Here is a 16549-nt window from a genome sequence, read left to right as displayed (position 1 = left end):
GGTTACATACACAACAAAGCTGGGTTGTTGTTGTTTACACTCTGCAAGGCCTGTGGAAGTGAGTGACATCATAGCACTGTAGTTCTGAGGGTTCAAGATGGATGCAACAATCTCCTGTTGCTTCTATGAAGGCCGTAATAGACGACATCACCAAACAGCTCCATAGTCACATACACAGCAAAGGAGAGATGTTGTTTACACCTAGTGATGTCAGTGGTATTGAGTGACATCACAGCACAGTGCTAAGGCTCCTGGGCCTGGACACAGCAGCGGCTGCAATATCTCAACGGAGAATACGTTTATATCTATGTGTGTGTGTGCGCATATATATATATATATATATATATATATATATATATATATATATATATATATTTCTCCGCCGAAATCACTTTTAAACCCATTTCCACCTTTTTTTCCCTTCTCTTCCTCTTACTTTTTTTTCACGTTATTTTACGTTTTTCTCCTTTTCGCCTCTTTTCTGGGCGTATTATTCTTCTTTTTCTTCTTTTTTTTCGTCTAATGCATACCCCATCAGTGCAGCAATGCTTATTCAATACCGCCAGCAGATGGAGACACTGGGGGATAATTTTCTAAGGATTTATACTGATTTTTCCTGTCTGAATTTGTCGCACAGAAAGTTGCAGGCCAAATATGTGTGACATTTCTGCGACTTTAGCTTCTAGAGCATTTTTACAACATTATACATAGGTGCTGAATACATAAAAAGCGACTGTTCAGCGACAGACAAGTCGCATCGGCTGAAAGTAAGGCCAGAATGTCAGTCCATGTTGGAGCAGGTTTAGATACAGTCTAAAGCATAGATCTCAAAGTCTGTGCACAGAATTTAGCAAGGGCCTCGCACCTTCTGATGCATCAGGTAGGTGCACAATAGCATAGCCTAACCCTCTGTACTTTGGTCTATATTGATGCGGGACATAGACAGCCAGCTGATGACCAATCCATTAGTGCAATGGATGGCTGGAAGCATTTGTCTTTGCCTTTGCAATACCACAGAAGCAATGCATGGTCAATGTACAGCAATGACACACCTGTGTGAACAGCCAGGAGACCCCCCCCCCCCCCCATGTTATGTTACATAGTTACATAGTTAGTACGGTCGAAAAAAGACATATGTCCATCAAGTTCAACCAGGGAATTAAGGGGTAGGGGTGTGGCGCGATATTGGGGAAGGGATGAGATTTTATATTTCTTCATAAGCATTAATCTTATTTTGTCAATTAGGAACATTCAGCACCCACCCGCTATCAAGGCAGCTGCCTATCATGTCATGCCCTACCTGCACAGGTGTGCTGGCTACTCAAATGATCCAATTAAGGAGGCCATTTAGTCAGCAGCAGCAGAAGTCCTGTGCCTGGACGCTCCAACAGGGGCCAGACACAAGCAGAAGCAGAAGCAGCAGAAGCAGCAGCAGCACCACCTTTTGTTTTTTGGCTGCAGCAGCAGCAAGGCCCACAGGGCTGGCTAGCTGGCTAGCCAGCAAGCAGGTAGCAATGAAAGTAGGAATCTTTCTTTTTAACCCTGTAAGGGGGTGGTGCACTGTACCCGAAGATACTGCCATATCGGGTCAATGCATAGGGCGACGGAAGCAAGCTTCGAAATCGGCCCCCGTTCTCAAAAATCCATTTAATATATGGTCCCCAGATAGGGGACGTATCAGATATTAAACTGATAAGAACAGATACTACACTTGATCTTAGCCAAAAGGCCGAGAAGCGATAACCGTGAAAGGGGCGGGCCCAACAAGGTCCCCTTCATGGGCACTATCACTGCTTGCTGTCAGGGAGGCTGCCAGACAATTTTCCATGCACACTCTGGGCTGGGGGGCAGTCAACCACCAGTACACACAGCAGAACCTAAACCCATACCATTATTGCTAAGCAGCAAGACAGGGGCCCATTGCACTCCCACGGGGCCTTTTTAAATGCAATCCATAACCCGGATTTGCCAGGAACCCTTCTTACTCCTCCTACTTGCATGTGACACTGGGCTTAGGATCTGCATAGGAAACACACACACAAGCACACACCTACCTTTGTTGCCTGCAGATGCCTCCTTGGCTGTCCCCAAACGGTATCAAACCAACACCCACGGGAAGCTGTAAGCATAGAGGACATGCCTGCACCCCATTGGACTTACCTGTGTGGGTTAAATCCGGGTTATTTGACAACCTATGGCGGTGATGGTTCTGCTCAGGCAGAGCAGTGCTGATGCTCCTCATAAAGCTGTCGCTGCTGTGAAGGTTCTAGGTGACATCACAAATCCCTATGGTTACATACACAACAAAGCTGGGTTGTTGTTGTTTACACTCTGCAAGGCCTGTGGAAGTGAGTGACATCATAGCACTGTAGTTCTGAGGGTTCAAGATGGATGCAACAATCTCCTGTTGCTTCTATGAAGGCCGTAATAGACGACATCACCAAACAGCTCCATAGTCACATACACAGCAAAGGAGAGATGTTGTTTACACCTAGTGATGTCAGTGGTATTGAGTGACATCACAGCACAGTGCTAAGGCTCCTGGGCCTGGACACAGCAGCGGCTGCAATATCTCAACGGAGAATACGTTTATATCTATGTGTGTGTGTGCGCATATATATATATATATATATATATATATATATATATATATATTTCTCCGCCGAAATCACTTTTAAACCCATTTCCACCTTTTTTTCCCTTCTCTTCCTCTTACTTTTTTTTCACGTTTTTTTACGTTTTTCTCCTTTTCGCCTCTTTTCTGGGCGTATTATTCTTCTTTTTCTTCTTTTTTTTCGTCTAATGCATACCCCATCAGTGCAGCAATGCTTATTCAATACCGCCAGCAGATGGAGACACTGGGGGATAATTTTCTAAGGATTTATACTGATTTTTCCTGTCTGAATTTGTCGCACAGAAAGTTGCAGGCCAAATATGTGTGACATTTCTGCGACTTTAGCTTCTAGAGCATTTTTACAACATTATACATAGGTGCTGAATACATAAAAAGCGACTGTTCAGCGACAGACAAGTCGCATCGGCTGAAAGTAGGCCAGAATGTCAGTCCATGTTGGAGCAGGTTTAGATACAGTCTAAAGCATAGATCTCAAAGTCTGTGCACAGAATTTAGCAAGGGCCTCGCACCTTCTGATGCATCAGGTAGGTGCACAATAGCATAGCCTAACCCTCTGTACTTTGGTCTATATTGATGCGGGACATAGACAGCCAGCTGATGACCAATCCATTAGTGCAATGGATGGCTGGAAGCATTTGTCTTTGCCTTTGCAATACCACAGAAGCAATGCATGGTCAATGTACAGCAATGACACACCTGTGTGAACAGCCAGGAGACCCCCCCCCCCCCCCCCCATGTTATGTTACATAGTTACATAGTTAGTACGGTCGAAAAAAGACATATGTCCATCAAGTTCAACCAGGGAATTAAGGGGTAGGGGTGTGGCGCGATATTGGGGAAGGGATGAGATTTTATATTTCTTCATAAGCATTAATCTTATTTTGTCAATTAGGAACATTCAGCACCCACCCGCTATCAAGGCAGCTGCCTATCATGTCATGCCCTACCTGCACAGGTGTGCTGGCTACTCAAATGATCCAATTAAGGAGGCCATTTAGTCAGCAGCAGCAGAAGTCCTGTGCCTGGACGCTCCAACAGGGGCCAGACACAAGCAGAAGCAGAAGCAGCAGAAGCAGCAGCAGCACCACCTTTTGTTTTTTGGCTGCAGCAGCAGCAAGGCCCACAGGGCTGGCTAGCTGGCTAGCCAGCAAGCAGGTAGCAATGAAAGTAGGAATCTTTCTTTTTAACCCTGTAAGGGGGTGGTGCACTGTACCCGAAGATACTGCCATATCGGGTCAATGCATAGGGCGACGGAAGCAAGCTTCGAAATCGGCCCCCGTTCTCAAAAATCCATTTAATATATGGTCCCCAGATAGGGGACGTATCAGATATTAAACTGATAAGAACAGATACTACACTTGATCTTAGCCAAAAGGCCGAGAAGCGATAACCGTGAAAGGGGCGGGCCCAACAAGGTCCCCTTCATGGGCACTATCACTGCTTGCTGTCAGGGAGGCTGCCAGACAATTTTCCATGCACACTCTGGGCTGGGGGGCAGTCAACCACCAGTACACACAGCAGAACCTAAACCCATACCATTATTGCTAAGCAGCAAGACAGGGGCCCATTGCACTCCCACGGGGCCTTTTTAAATGCAATCCATAACCCGGATTTGCCAGGAACCCTTCTTACTCCTCCTACTTGCATGTGACACTGGGCTTAGGATCTGCATAGGAAACACACACACAAGCACACACCTACCTTTGTTGCCTGCAGATGCCTCCTTGGCTGTCCCCAAACGGTATCAAACCAACACCCACGGGAAGCTGTAAGCATAGAGGACATGCCTGCACCCCATTGGACTTACCTGTGTGGGTTAAATCCGGGTTATTTGACAACCTATGGCGGTGATGGTTCTGCTCAGGCAGAGCAGTGCTGATGCTCCTCATAAAGCTGTCGCTGCTGTGAAGGTTCTAGGTGACATCACAAATCCCTATGGTTACATACACAACAAAGCTGGGTTGTTGTTGTTTACACTCTGCAAGGCCTGTGGAAGTGAGTGACATCATAGCACTGTAGTTCTGAGGGTTCTAGATGGATGCAACAATCTCCTGTTGCTTCTATGAAGGCCGTAATAGACGACATCACCAAACAGCTCCATAGTCACATACACAGCAAAGGAGAGATGTTGTTTACACCTAGTGATGTCAGTGGTATTGAGTGACATCACAGCACAGTGCTAAGGCTCCTGGGCCTGGACACAGCAGCGGCTGCAATATCTCAACGGAGAATACGTTTATATCTATGTGTGTGTGTGCGCGTATATATATATATATATATATATATATATATATATATATATTTCTCCGCCGAAATCACTTTTAAACCCATTTCCACCTTTTTTTCCCTTCTCTTCCTCTTACTTTTTTTTCACGTTTTTTTACGTTTTTCTCCTTTTCGCCTCTTTTCTGGGCGTATTATTCTTCTTTTTCTTCTTTTTTTTCGTCTAATGCATACCCCATCAGTGCAGCAATGCTTATTCAATACCGCCAGCAGATGGAGACACTGGGGGATAATTTTCTAAGGATTTATACTGATTTTTCCTGTCTGAATTTGTCGCACAGAAAGTTGCAGGCCAAATATGTGTGACATTTCTGCGACTTTAGCTTCTAGAGCATTTTTACAACATTATACATAGGTGCTGAATACATAAAAAGCGACTGTTCAGCGACAGACAAGTCGCATCGGCTGAAAGTAGGCCAGAATGTCAGTCCATGTTGGAGCAGGTTTAGATACAGTCTAAAGCATAGATCTCAAAGTCTGTGCACAGAATTTAGCAAGGGCCTCGCACCTTCTGATGCATCAGGTAGGTCTACAATAGCATAGCCTAACCCTCTGTACTTTGGTCTATATTGATGCGGGACATAGACAGCCAGCTGATGACCAATCCATTAGTGCAATGGATGGCTGGAAGCATTTGTCTTTGCCTTTGCAATACCACAGAAGCAATGCATGGTCAATGTACAGCAATGACACACCTGTGTGAACAGCCAGGAGACCCCCCCCCCCCCCCCATGTTATGTTACATAGTTACATAGTTAGTACGGTCGAAAAAAGACATATGTCCATCAAGTTCAACCAGGGAATTAAGGGGTAGGGGTGTGGCGCGATATTGGGGAAGGGATGAGATTTTATATTTCTTCATAAGCATTAATCTTATTTTGTCAATTAGGAACATTCAGCACCCACCCGCTATCAAGGCAGCTGCCTATCATGTCATGCCCTACCTGCACAGGTGTGCTGGCTACTCAAATGATCCAATTAAGGAGGCCATTTAGTCAGCAGCAGCAGAAGTCCTGTGCCTGGACGCTCCAACAGGGGCCAGACACAAGCAGAAGCAGAAGCAGCAGAAGCAGCAGCAGCACCACCTTTTGTTTTTTGGCTGCAGCAGCAGCAAGGCCCACAGGGCTGGCTAGCTGGCTAGCCAGCAAGCAGGTAGCAATGAAAGTAGGAATCTTTCTTTTTAACCCTGTAAGGGGGTGGTGCACTGTACCCGAAGATACTGCCATATCGGGTCAATGCATAGGGCGACGGAAGCAAGCTTCGAAATCGGCCCCCGTTCTCAAAAATCCATTTAATATATGGTCCCCAGATAGGGGACGTATCAGATATTAAACTGATAAGAACAGATACTACACTTGATCTTAGCCAAAAGGCCGAGAAGCGATAACCGTGAAAGGGGCGGGCCCAACAAGGTCCCCTTCATGGGCACTATCACTGCTTGCTGTCAGGGAGGCTGCCAGACAATTTTCCATGCACACTCTGGGCTGGGGGGCAGTCAACCACCAGTACACACAGCAGAACCTAAACCCATACCATTATTGCTAAGCAGCAAGACAGGGGCCCATTGCACTCCCACGGGGCCTTTTTAAATGCAATCCATAACCCGGATTTGCCAGGAACCCTTCTTACTCCTCCTACTTGCATGTGACACTGGGCTTAGGATCTGCATAGGAAACACACACACAAGCACACACCTACCTTTGTTGCCTGCAGATGCCTCCTTGGCTGTCCCCAAACGGTATCAAACCAACACCCACGGGAAGCTGTAAGCATAGAGGACATGCCTGCACCCCATTGGACTTACCTGTGTGGGTTAAATCCGGGTTATTTGACAACCTATGGCGGTGATGGTTCTGCTCAGGCAGAGCAGTGCTGATGCTCCTCATAAAGCTGTCGCTGCTGTGAAGGTTCTAGGTGACATCACAAATCCCTATGGTTACATACACAACAAAGCTGGGTTGTTGTTGTTTACACTCTGCAAGGCCTGTGGAAGTGAGTGACATCATAGCACTGTAGTTCTGAGGGTTCAAGATGGATGCAACAATCTCCTGTTGCTTCTATGAAGGCCATAATAGACGACATCACCAAACAGCTCCATAGTCACATACACAGCAAAGGAGAGATGTTGTTTACACCTAGTGATGTCAGTGGTATTGAGTGACATCACAGCACAGTGCTAAGGCTCCTGGGCCTGGACACAGCAGCGGCTGCAATATCTCAACGGAGAATACGTTTATATCTATGTGTGTGTGTGCGCATATATATATATATATATATATATATATATATATATATATATATATATTTCTCCGCCGAAATCACTTTTAAACCCATTTCCACCTTTTTTTCCCTTCTCTTCCTCTTACTTTTTTTTCACGTTTTTTTACGTTTTTCTCCTTTTCGCCTCTTTTCTGGGCGTATTATTCTTCTTTTTCTTCTTTTTTTTCGTCTAATGCATACCCCATCAGTGCAGCAATGCTTATTCAATACCGCCAGCAGATGGAGACACTGGGGGATAATTTTCTAAGGATTTATACTGATTTTTCCTGTCTGAATTTGTCGCACAGAAAGTTGCAGGCCAAATATGTGTGACATTTCTGCGACTTTAGCTTCTAGAGCATTTTTACAACATTATACATAGGTGCTGAATACATAAAAAGCGACTGTTCAGCGACAGACAAGTCGCATCGGCTGAAAGTAGGCCAGAATGTCAGTCCATGTTGGAGCAGGTTTAGATACAGTCTAAAGCATAGATCTCAAAGTCTGTGCACAGAATTTAGCAAGGGCCTCGCACCTTCTGATGCATCAGGTAGGTGCACAATAGCATAGCCTAACCCTCTGTACTTTGGTCTATATTGATGCGGGACATAGACAGCCAGCTGATGACCAATCCATTAGTGCAATGGATGGCTGGAAGCATTTGTCTTTGCCTTTGCAATACCACAGAAGCAATGCATGGTCAATGTACAGCAATGACACACCTGTGTGAACAGCCAGGAGACCCCCCCCCCCCCATGTTATGTTACATAGTTACATAGTTAGTACGGTCGAAAAAAGACATATGTCCATCAAGTTCAACCAGGGAATTAAGGGGTAGGGGTGTGGCGCGATATTGGGGAAGGGATGAGATTTTATATTTCTTCATAAGCATTAATCTTATTTTGTCAATTAGGAACATTCAGCACCCACCCGCTATCAAGGCAGCTGCCTATCATGTCATGCCCTACCTGCACAGGTGTGCTGGCTACTCAAATGATCCAATTAAGGAGGCCATTTAGTCAGCAGCAGCAGAAGTCCTGTGCCTGGACGCTCCAACAGGGGCCAGACACAAGCAGAAGCAGAAGCAGCAGAAGCAGCAGCAGCACCACCTTTTGTTTTTTGGCTGCAGCAGCAGCAAGGCCCACAGGGCTGGCTAGCTGGCTAGCCAGCAAGCAGGTAGCAATGAAAGTAGGAATCTTTCTTTTTAACCCTGTAAGGGGGTGGTGCACTGTACCCGAAGATACTGCCATATCGGGTCAATGCATAGGGCGACGGAAGCAAGCTTCGAAATCGGCCCCCGTTCTCAAAAATCCATTTAATATATGGTCCCCAGATAGGGGACGTATCAGATATTAAACTGATAAGAACAGATACTACACTTGATCTTAGCCAAAAGGCCGAGAAGCGATAACCGTGAAAGGGGCGGGCCCAACAAGGTCCCCTTCATGGGCACTATCACTGCTTGCTGTCAGGGAGGCTGCCAGACAATTTTCCATGCACACTCTGGGCTGGGGGGCAGTCAACCACCAGTACACACAGCAGAACCTAAACCCATACCATTATTGCTAAGCAGCAAGACAGGGGCCCATTGCACTCCCACGGGGCCTTTTTAAATGCAATCCATAACCCGGATTTGCCAGGAACCCTTCTTACTCCTCCTACTTGCATGTGACACTGGGCTTAGGATCTGCATAGGAAACACACACACAAGCACACACCTACCTTTGTTGCCTGCAGATGCCTCCTTGGCTGTCCCCAAACGGTATCAAACCAACACCCACGGGAAGCTGTAAGCATAGAGGACATGCCTGCACCCCATTGGACTTACCTGTGTGGGTTAAATCCGGGTTATTTGACAACCTATGGCGGTGATGGTTCTGCTCAGGCAGAGCAGTGCTGATGCTCCTCATAAAGCTGTCGCTGCTGTGAAGGTTCTAGGTGACATCACAAATCCCTATGGTTACATACACAACAAAGCTGGGTTGTTGTTGTTTACACTCTGCAAGGCCTGTGGAAGTGAGTGACATCATAGCACTGTAGTTCTGAGGGTTCTAGATGGATGCAACAATCTCCTGTTGCTTCTATGAAGGCCGTAATAGACGACATCACCAAACAGCTCCATAGTCACATACACAGCAAAGGAGAGATGTTGTTTACACCTAGTGATGTCAGTGGTATTGAGTGACATCACAGCACAGTGCTAAGGCTCCTGGGCCTGGACACAGCAGCGGCTGCAATATCTCAACGGAGAATACGTTTATATCTATGTGTGTGTGTGCGCATATATATATATATATATATATATATATATATATATATATATATATATATATTTCTCCGCCGAAATCACTTTTAAACCCATTTCCACCTTTTTTTCCCTTCTCTTCCTCTTACTTTTTTTTCACGTTTTTTTACGTTTTTCTCCTTTTCGCCTCTTTTCTGGGCGTATTATTCTTCTTTTTCTTCTTTTTTTTCGTCTAATGCATACCCCATCAGTGCAGCAATGCTTATTCAATACCGCCAGCAGATGGAGACACTGGGGGATAATTTTCTAAGGATTTATACTGATTTTTCCTGTCTGAATTTGTCGCACAGAAAGTTGCAGGCCAAATATGTGTGACATTTCTGCGACTTTAGCTTCTAGAGCATTTTTACAACATTATACATAGGTGCTGAATACATAAAAAGCGACTGTTCAGCGACAGACAAGTCGCATCGGCTGAAAGTAGGCCAGAATGTCAGTCCATGTTGGAGCAGGTTTAGATACAGTCTAAAGCATAGATCTCAAAGTCTGTGCACAGAATTTAGCAAGGGCCTCGCACCTTCTGATGCATCAGGTAGGTGCACAATAGCATAGCCTAACCCTCTGTACTTTGGTCTATATTGATGCGGGACATAGACAGCCAGCTGATGACCAATCCATTAGTGCAATGGATGGCTGGAAGCATTTGTCTTTGCCTTTGCAATACCACAGAAGCAATGCATGGTCAATGTACAGCAATGACACACCTGTGTGAACAGCCAGGAGACCCCCCCCCCCCCATGTTATGTTACATAGTTACATAGTTAGTACGGTCGAAAAAAGACATATGTCCATCAAGTTCAACCAGGGAATTAAGGGGTAGGGGTGTGGCGCGATATTGGGGAAGGGATGAGATTTTATATTTCTTCATAAGCATTAATCTTATTTTGTCAATTAGGAACATTCAGCACCCACCCGCTATCAAGGCAGCTGCCTATCATGTCATGCCCTACCTGCACAGGTGTGCTGGCTACTCAAATGATCCAATTAAGGAGGCCATTTAGTCAGCAGCAGCAGAAGTCCTGTGCCTGGACGCTCCAACAGGGGCCAGACACAAGCAGAAGCAGAAGCAGCAGAAGCAGCAGCAGCACCACCTTTTGTTTTTTGGCTGCAGCAGCAGCAAGGCCCACAGGGCTGGCTAGCTGGCTAGCCAGCAAGCAGGTAGCAATGAAAGTAGGAATCTTTCTTTTTAACCCTGTAAGGGGGTGGTGCACTGTACCCGAAGATACTGCCATATCGGGTCAATGCATAGGGCGACGGAAGCAAGCTTCGAAATCGGCCCCCGTTCTCAAAAATCCATTTAATATATGGTCCCCAGATAGGGGACGTATCAGATATTAAACTGATAAGAACAGATACTACACTTGATCTTAGCCAAAAGGCCGAGAAGCGATAACCGTGAAAGGGGCGGGCCCAACAAGGTCCCCTTCATGGGCACTATCACTGCTTGCTGTCAGGGAGGCTGCCAGACAATTTTCCATGCACACTCTGGGCTGGGGGGCAGTCAACCACCAGTACACACAGCAGAACCTAAACCCATACCATTATTGCTAAGCAGCAAGACAGGGGCCCATTGCACTCCCACGGGGCCTTTTTAAATGCAATCCATAACCCGGATTTGCCAGGAACCCTTCTTACTCCTCCTACTTGCATGTGACACTGGGCTTAGGATCTGCATAGGAAACACACACACAAGCACACACCTACCTTTGTTGCCTGCAGATGCCTCCTTGGCTGTCCCCAAACGGTATCAAACCAACACCCACGGGAAGCTGTAAGCATAGAGGACATGCCTGCACCCCATTGGACTTACCTGTGTGGGTTAAATCCGGGTTATTTGACAACCTATGGCGGTGATGGTTCTGCTCAGGCAGAGCAGTGCTGATGCTCCTCATAAAGCTGTCGCTGCTGTGAAGGTTCTAGGTGACATCACAAATCCCTATGGTTACATACACAACAAAGCTGGGTTGTTGTTGTTTACACTCTGCAAGGCCTGTGGAAGTGAGTGACATCATAGCACTGTAGTTCTGAGGGTTCAAGATGGATGCAACAATCTCCTGTTGCTTCTATGAAGGCCGTAATAGACGACATCACCAAACAGCTCCATAGTCACATACACAGCAAAGGAGAGATGTTGTTTACACCTAGTGATGTCAGTGGTATTGAGTGACATCACAGCACAGTGCTAAGGCTCCTGGGCCTGGACACAGCAGCGGCTGCAATATCTCAACGGAGAATACGTTTATATCTATGTGTGTGTGTGCGCATATATATATATATATATATATATATATATATATATATATATATATATATATTTCTCCGCCGAAATCACTTTTAAACCCATTTCCACCTTTTTTTCCCTTCTCTTCCTCTTACTTTTTTTTCACGTTTTTTTACGTTTTTCTCCTTTTCGCCTCTTTTCTGGGCGTATTATTCTTCTTTTTCTTCTTTTTTTTCGTCTAATGCATACCCCATCAGTGCAGCAATGCTTATTCAATACCGCCAGCAGATGGAGACACTGGGGGATAATTTTCTAAGGATTTATACTGATTTTTCCTGTCTGAATTTGTCGCACAGAAAGTTGCAGGCCAAATATGTGTGACATTTCTGCGACTTTAGCTTCTAGAGCATTTTTACAACATTATACATAGGTGCTGAATACATAAAAAGCGACTGTTCAGCGACAGACAAGTCGCATCGGCTGAAAGTAGGCCAGAATGTCAGTCCATGTTGGAGCAGGTTTAGATACAGTCTAAAGCATAGATCTCAAAGTCTGTGCACAGAATTTAGCAAGGGCCTCGCACCTTCTGATGCATCAGGTAGGTGCACAATAGCATAGCCTAACCCTCTGTACTTTGGTCTATATTGATGCGGGACATAGACAGCCAGCTGATGACCAATCCATTAGTGCAATGGATGGCTGGAAGCATTTGTCTTTGCCTTTGCAATACCACAGAAGCAATGCATGGTCAATGTACAGCAATGACACACCTGTGTGAACAGCCAGGAGACCCCCCCCCCCCCCCATGTTATGTTACATAGTTACATAGTTAGTACGGTCGAAAAAAGACATATGTCCATCAAGTTCAACCAGGGAATTAAGGGGTAGGGGTGTGGCGCGATATTGGGGAAGGGATGAGATTTTATATTTCTTCATAAGCATTAATCTTATTTTGTCAATTAGGAACATTCAGCACCCACCCGCTATCAAGGCAGCTGCCTATCATGTCATGCCCTACCTGCACAGGTGTGCTGGCTACTCAAATGATCCAATTAAGGAGGCCATTTAGTCAGCAGCAGCAGAAGTCCTGTGCCTGGACGCTCCAACAGGGGCCAGACACAAGCAGAAGCAGAAGCAGCAGAAGCAGCAGCAGCACCACCTTTTGTTTTTTGGCTGCAGCAGCAGCAAGGCCCACAGGGCTGGCTAGCTGGCTAGCTGGCTAGCCAGCAAGCAGGTAGCAATGAAAGTAGGAATCTTTCTTTTTAACCCTGTAAGGGGGTGGTGCACTGTACCCGAAGATACTGCCATATCGGGTCAATGCATAGGGCGACGGAAGCAAGCTTCGAAATCGGCCCCCGTTCTCAAAAATCCATTTAATATATGGTCCCCAGATAGGGGACGTATCAGATATTAAACTGATAAGAACAGATACTACACTTGATCTTAGCCAAAAGGCCGAGAAGCGATAACCGTGAAAGGGGCGGGCCCAACAAGGTCCCCTTCATGGGCACTATCACTGCTTGCTGTCAGGGAGGCTGCCAGACAATTTTCCATGCACACTCTGGGCTGGGGGGCAGTCAACCACCAGTACACACAGCAGAACCTAAACCCATACCATTATTGCTAAGCAGCAAGACAGGGGCCCATTGCACTCCCACGGGGCCTTTTTAAATGCAATCCATAACCCGGATTTGCCAGGAACCCTTCTTACTCCTCCTACTTGCATGTGACACTGGGCTTAGGATCTGCATAGGAAACACACACACAAGCACACACCTACCTTTGTTGCCTGCAGATGCCTCCTTGGCTGTCCCCAAACGGTATCAAACCAACACCCACGGGAAGCTGTAAGCATAGAGGACATGCCTGCACCCCATTGGACTTACCTGTGTGGGTTAAATCCGGGTTATTTGACAACCTATGGCGGTGATGGTTCTGCTCAGGCAGAGCAGTGCTGATGCTCCTCATAAAGCTGTCGCTGCTGTGAAGGTTCTAGGTGACATCACAAATCCCTATGGTTACATACACAACAAAGCTGGGTTGTTGTTGTTTACACTCTGCAAGGCCTGTGGAAGTGAGTGACATCATAGCACTGTAGTTCTGAGGGTTCAAGATGGATGCAACAATCTCCTGTTGCTTCTATGAAGGCCGTAATAGACGACATCACCAAACAGCTCCATAGTCACATACACAGCAAAGGAGAGATGTTGTTTACACCTAGTGATGTCAGTGGTATTGAGTGACATCACAGCACAGTGCTAAGGCTCCTGGGCCTGGACACAGCAGCGGCTGCAATATCTCAACGGAGAATACGTTTATATCTATGTGTGTGTGTGCGCATATATATATATATATATATATATATATATATATATATATATTCTCCGCCGAAATCACTTTTAAACCCATTTCCACCTTTTTTTCCCTTCTCTTCCTCTTACTTTTTTTTCACGTTTTTTTACGTTTTTCTCCTTTTCGCCTCTTTTCTGGGCGTATTATTCTTCTTTTTCTTCTTTTTTTTCGTCTAATGCATACCCCATCAGTGCAGCAATGCTTATTCAATACCGCCAGCAGATGGAGACACTGGGGGATAATTTTCTAAGGATTTATACTGATTTTTCCTGTCTGAATTTGTCGCACAGAAAGTTGCAGGCCAAATATGTGTGACATTTCTGCGACTTTAGCTTCTAGAGCATTTTTACAACATTATACATAGGTGCTGAATACATAAAAAGCGACTGTTCAGCGACAGACAAGTCGCATCGGCTGAAAGTAGGCCAGAATGTCAGTCCATGTTGGAGCAGGTTTAGATACAGTCTAAAGCATAGATCTCAAAGTCTGTGCACAGAATTTAGCAAGGGCCTCGCACCTTCTGATGCATCAGGTAGGTGCACAATAGCATAGCCTAACCCTCTGTACTTTGGTCTATATTGATGCGGGACATAGACAGCCAGCTGATGACCAATCCATTAGTGCAATGGATGGCTGGAAGCATTTGTCTTTGCCTTTGCAATACCACAGAAGCAATGCATGGTCAATGTACAGCAATGACACACCTGTGTGAACAGCCAGGAGACCCCCCCCCCCCCCCCCCCATGTTATGTTACATAGTTACATAGTTAGTACGGTCGAAAAAAGACATATGTCCATCAAGTTCAACCAGGGAATTAAGGGGTAGGGGTGTGGCGCGATATTGGGGAAGGGATGAGATTTTATATTTCTTCATAAGCATTAATCTTATTTTGTCAATTAGGAACATTCAGCACCCACCCGCTATCAAGGCAGCTGCCTATCATGTCATGCCCTACCTGCACAGGTGTGCTGGCTACTCAAATGATCCAATTAAGGAGGCCATTTAGTCAGCAGCAGCAGAAGTCCTGTGCCTGGACGCTCCAACAGGGGCCAGACACAAGCAGAAGCAGAAGCAGCAGAAGCAGCAGCAGCACCACCTTTTGTTTTTTGGCTGCAGCAGCAGCAAGGCCCACAGGGCTGGCTAGCTGGCTAGCCAGCAAGCAGGTAGCAATGAAAGTAGGAATCTTTCTTTTTAACCCTCTAAGGGGGTGGTGCACTGTACCCGAAGATACTGCCATATCGGGTCAATGCATAGGGCGACGGAAGCAAGCTTCGAAATCGGCCCCCGTTCTCAAAAATCCATTTAATATATGGTCCCCAGATAGGGGACGTATCAGATATTAAACTGATAAGAACAGATACTACACTTGATCTTAGCCAAAAGGCCGAGAAGCGATAACCGTGAAAGGGGCGGGCCCAACAAGGTCCCCTTCATGGGCACTATCACTGCTTGCTGTCAGGGAGGCTGCCAGACAATTTTCCATGCACACTCTGGGCTGGGGGGCAGTCAACCACCAGTACACACAGCAGAACCTAAACCCATACCATTATTGCTAAGCAGCAAGACAGGGGCCCATTGCACTCCCACGGGGCCTTTTTAAATGCAATCCATAACCCGGATTTGCCAGGAACCCTTCTTACTCCTCCTACTTGCATGTGACACTGGGCTTAGGATCTGCATAGGAAACACACACACAAGCACACACCTACCTTTGTTGCCTGCAGATGCCTCCTTGGCTGTCCCCAAACGGTATCAAACCAACACCCACGGGAAGCTGTAAGCATAGAGGACATGCCTGCACCCCATTGGATCTACCTGTGTGGGTTAAATCCGGGTTATTTGACAACCTATGGCGGTGATGGTTCTGCTCAGGCAGAGCAGTGCTGATGCTCCTCATAAAGCTGTCGCTGCTGTGAAGGTTCTAGGTGACATCACAAATCCCTATGGTTACATACACAACAAAGCTGGGTTGTTGTTGTTTACACTCTGCAAGGCCTGTGGAAGTGAGTGACATCATAGCACTGTAGTTCTGAGGGTTCAAGATGGATGCAACAATCTCCTGTTGCTTCTATGAAGGCCGTAATAGACGACATCACCAAACAGCTCCATAGTCACATACACAGCAAAGGAGAGATGTTGTTTACACCTAGTGATGTCAGTGGTATTGAGTGACATCACAGCACAGTGCTAAGGCTCCTGGGCCTGGACACAGCAGCGGCTGCAATATCTCAACGGAGAATACGTTTATATCTATGTGTGTGTGTGCGCATATATATATATATATATATATATATATATATATATATTTCTCCGCCGAAATCACTTTTAAACCCATTTCCACCTTTTTTTCCCTTCTCTTCCTCTTACCTTACTTTTTTTTCACGTTTTTTTACGTTTTTCTCCTTTTCGCCTCTTTTCTGGGCGTATTATTCTTCTTTTTCTTCTTTTTTTTCGTCTAATGCATACCCCATCAGTGCAGCAATGCTTATTCAA

General features: G+C 45.9%; 7 non-coding genes across 7 annotated transcripts; all 7 read right to left on the bottom strand.

The window, feature by feature from the left end:
* Positions 1–1550: 1550 nt before the first annotated feature.
* On the bottom strand, positions 1551–1741 carry LOC130332309 (U2 spliceosomal RNA). Its single transcript, XR_008875020.1, has one exon. It is a non-coding gene; the product is annotated as a U2 spliceosomal RNA (small nuclear RNA).
* Positions 1742–3832: 2091 nt separating this feature from the next.
* On the bottom strand, positions 3833–4023 carry LOC130332308 (U2 spliceosomal RNA). Its single transcript, XR_008875019.1, has one exon. It is a non-coding gene; the product is annotated as a U2 spliceosomal RNA (small nuclear RNA).
* A 2089-nt stretch (positions 4024–6112) lies between these two features.
* Positions 6113–6303, bottom strand: LOC130332307 (U2 spliceosomal RNA). Its single transcript, XR_008875018.1, has one exon. It is a non-coding gene; the product is annotated as a U2 spliceosomal RNA (small nuclear RNA).
* A 2092-nt stretch (positions 6304–8395) lies between these two features.
* Positions 8396–8586, bottom strand: LOC130332306 (U2 spliceosomal RNA). The gene has a single exon (XR_008875017.1). It is a non-coding gene; the product is annotated as a U2 spliceosomal RNA (small nuclear RNA).
* A 2096-nt stretch (positions 8587–10682) lies between these two features.
* LOC130332305 (U2 spliceosomal RNA) lies at positions 10683–10873 on the bottom strand. Its single transcript, XR_008875016.1, has one exon. It is a non-coding gene; the product is annotated as a U2 spliceosomal RNA (small nuclear RNA).
* A 2106-nt stretch (positions 10874–12979) lies between these two features.
* On the bottom strand, positions 12980–13170 carry LOC130332303 (U2 spliceosomal RNA). Its single transcript, XR_008875015.1, has one exon. It is a non-coding gene; the product is annotated as a U2 spliceosomal RNA (small nuclear RNA).
* A 2091-nt stretch (positions 13171–15261) lies between these two features.
* Positions 15262–15452, bottom strand: LOC130332301 (U2 spliceosomal RNA). The gene has a single exon (XR_008875013.1). It is a non-coding gene; the product is annotated as a U2 spliceosomal RNA (small nuclear RNA).
* Positions 15453–16549: the final 1097 nt, after the last annotated feature.

Source organism: Hyla sarda, unplaced genomic scaffold (genome assembly GCF_029499605.1).
Source record: "Hyla sarda isolate aHylSar1 unplaced genomic scaffold, aHylSar1.hap1 scaffold_373, whole genome shotgun sequence".
Lineage (NCBI taxonomy): Eukaryota > Metazoa > Chordata > Amphibia > Anura > Hylidae > Hyla > Hyla sarda.
The sequence above is the reverse complement of the archived record's forward strand: the minus strand, read 5'-3'. Positions and strand labels throughout refer to the sequence as shown.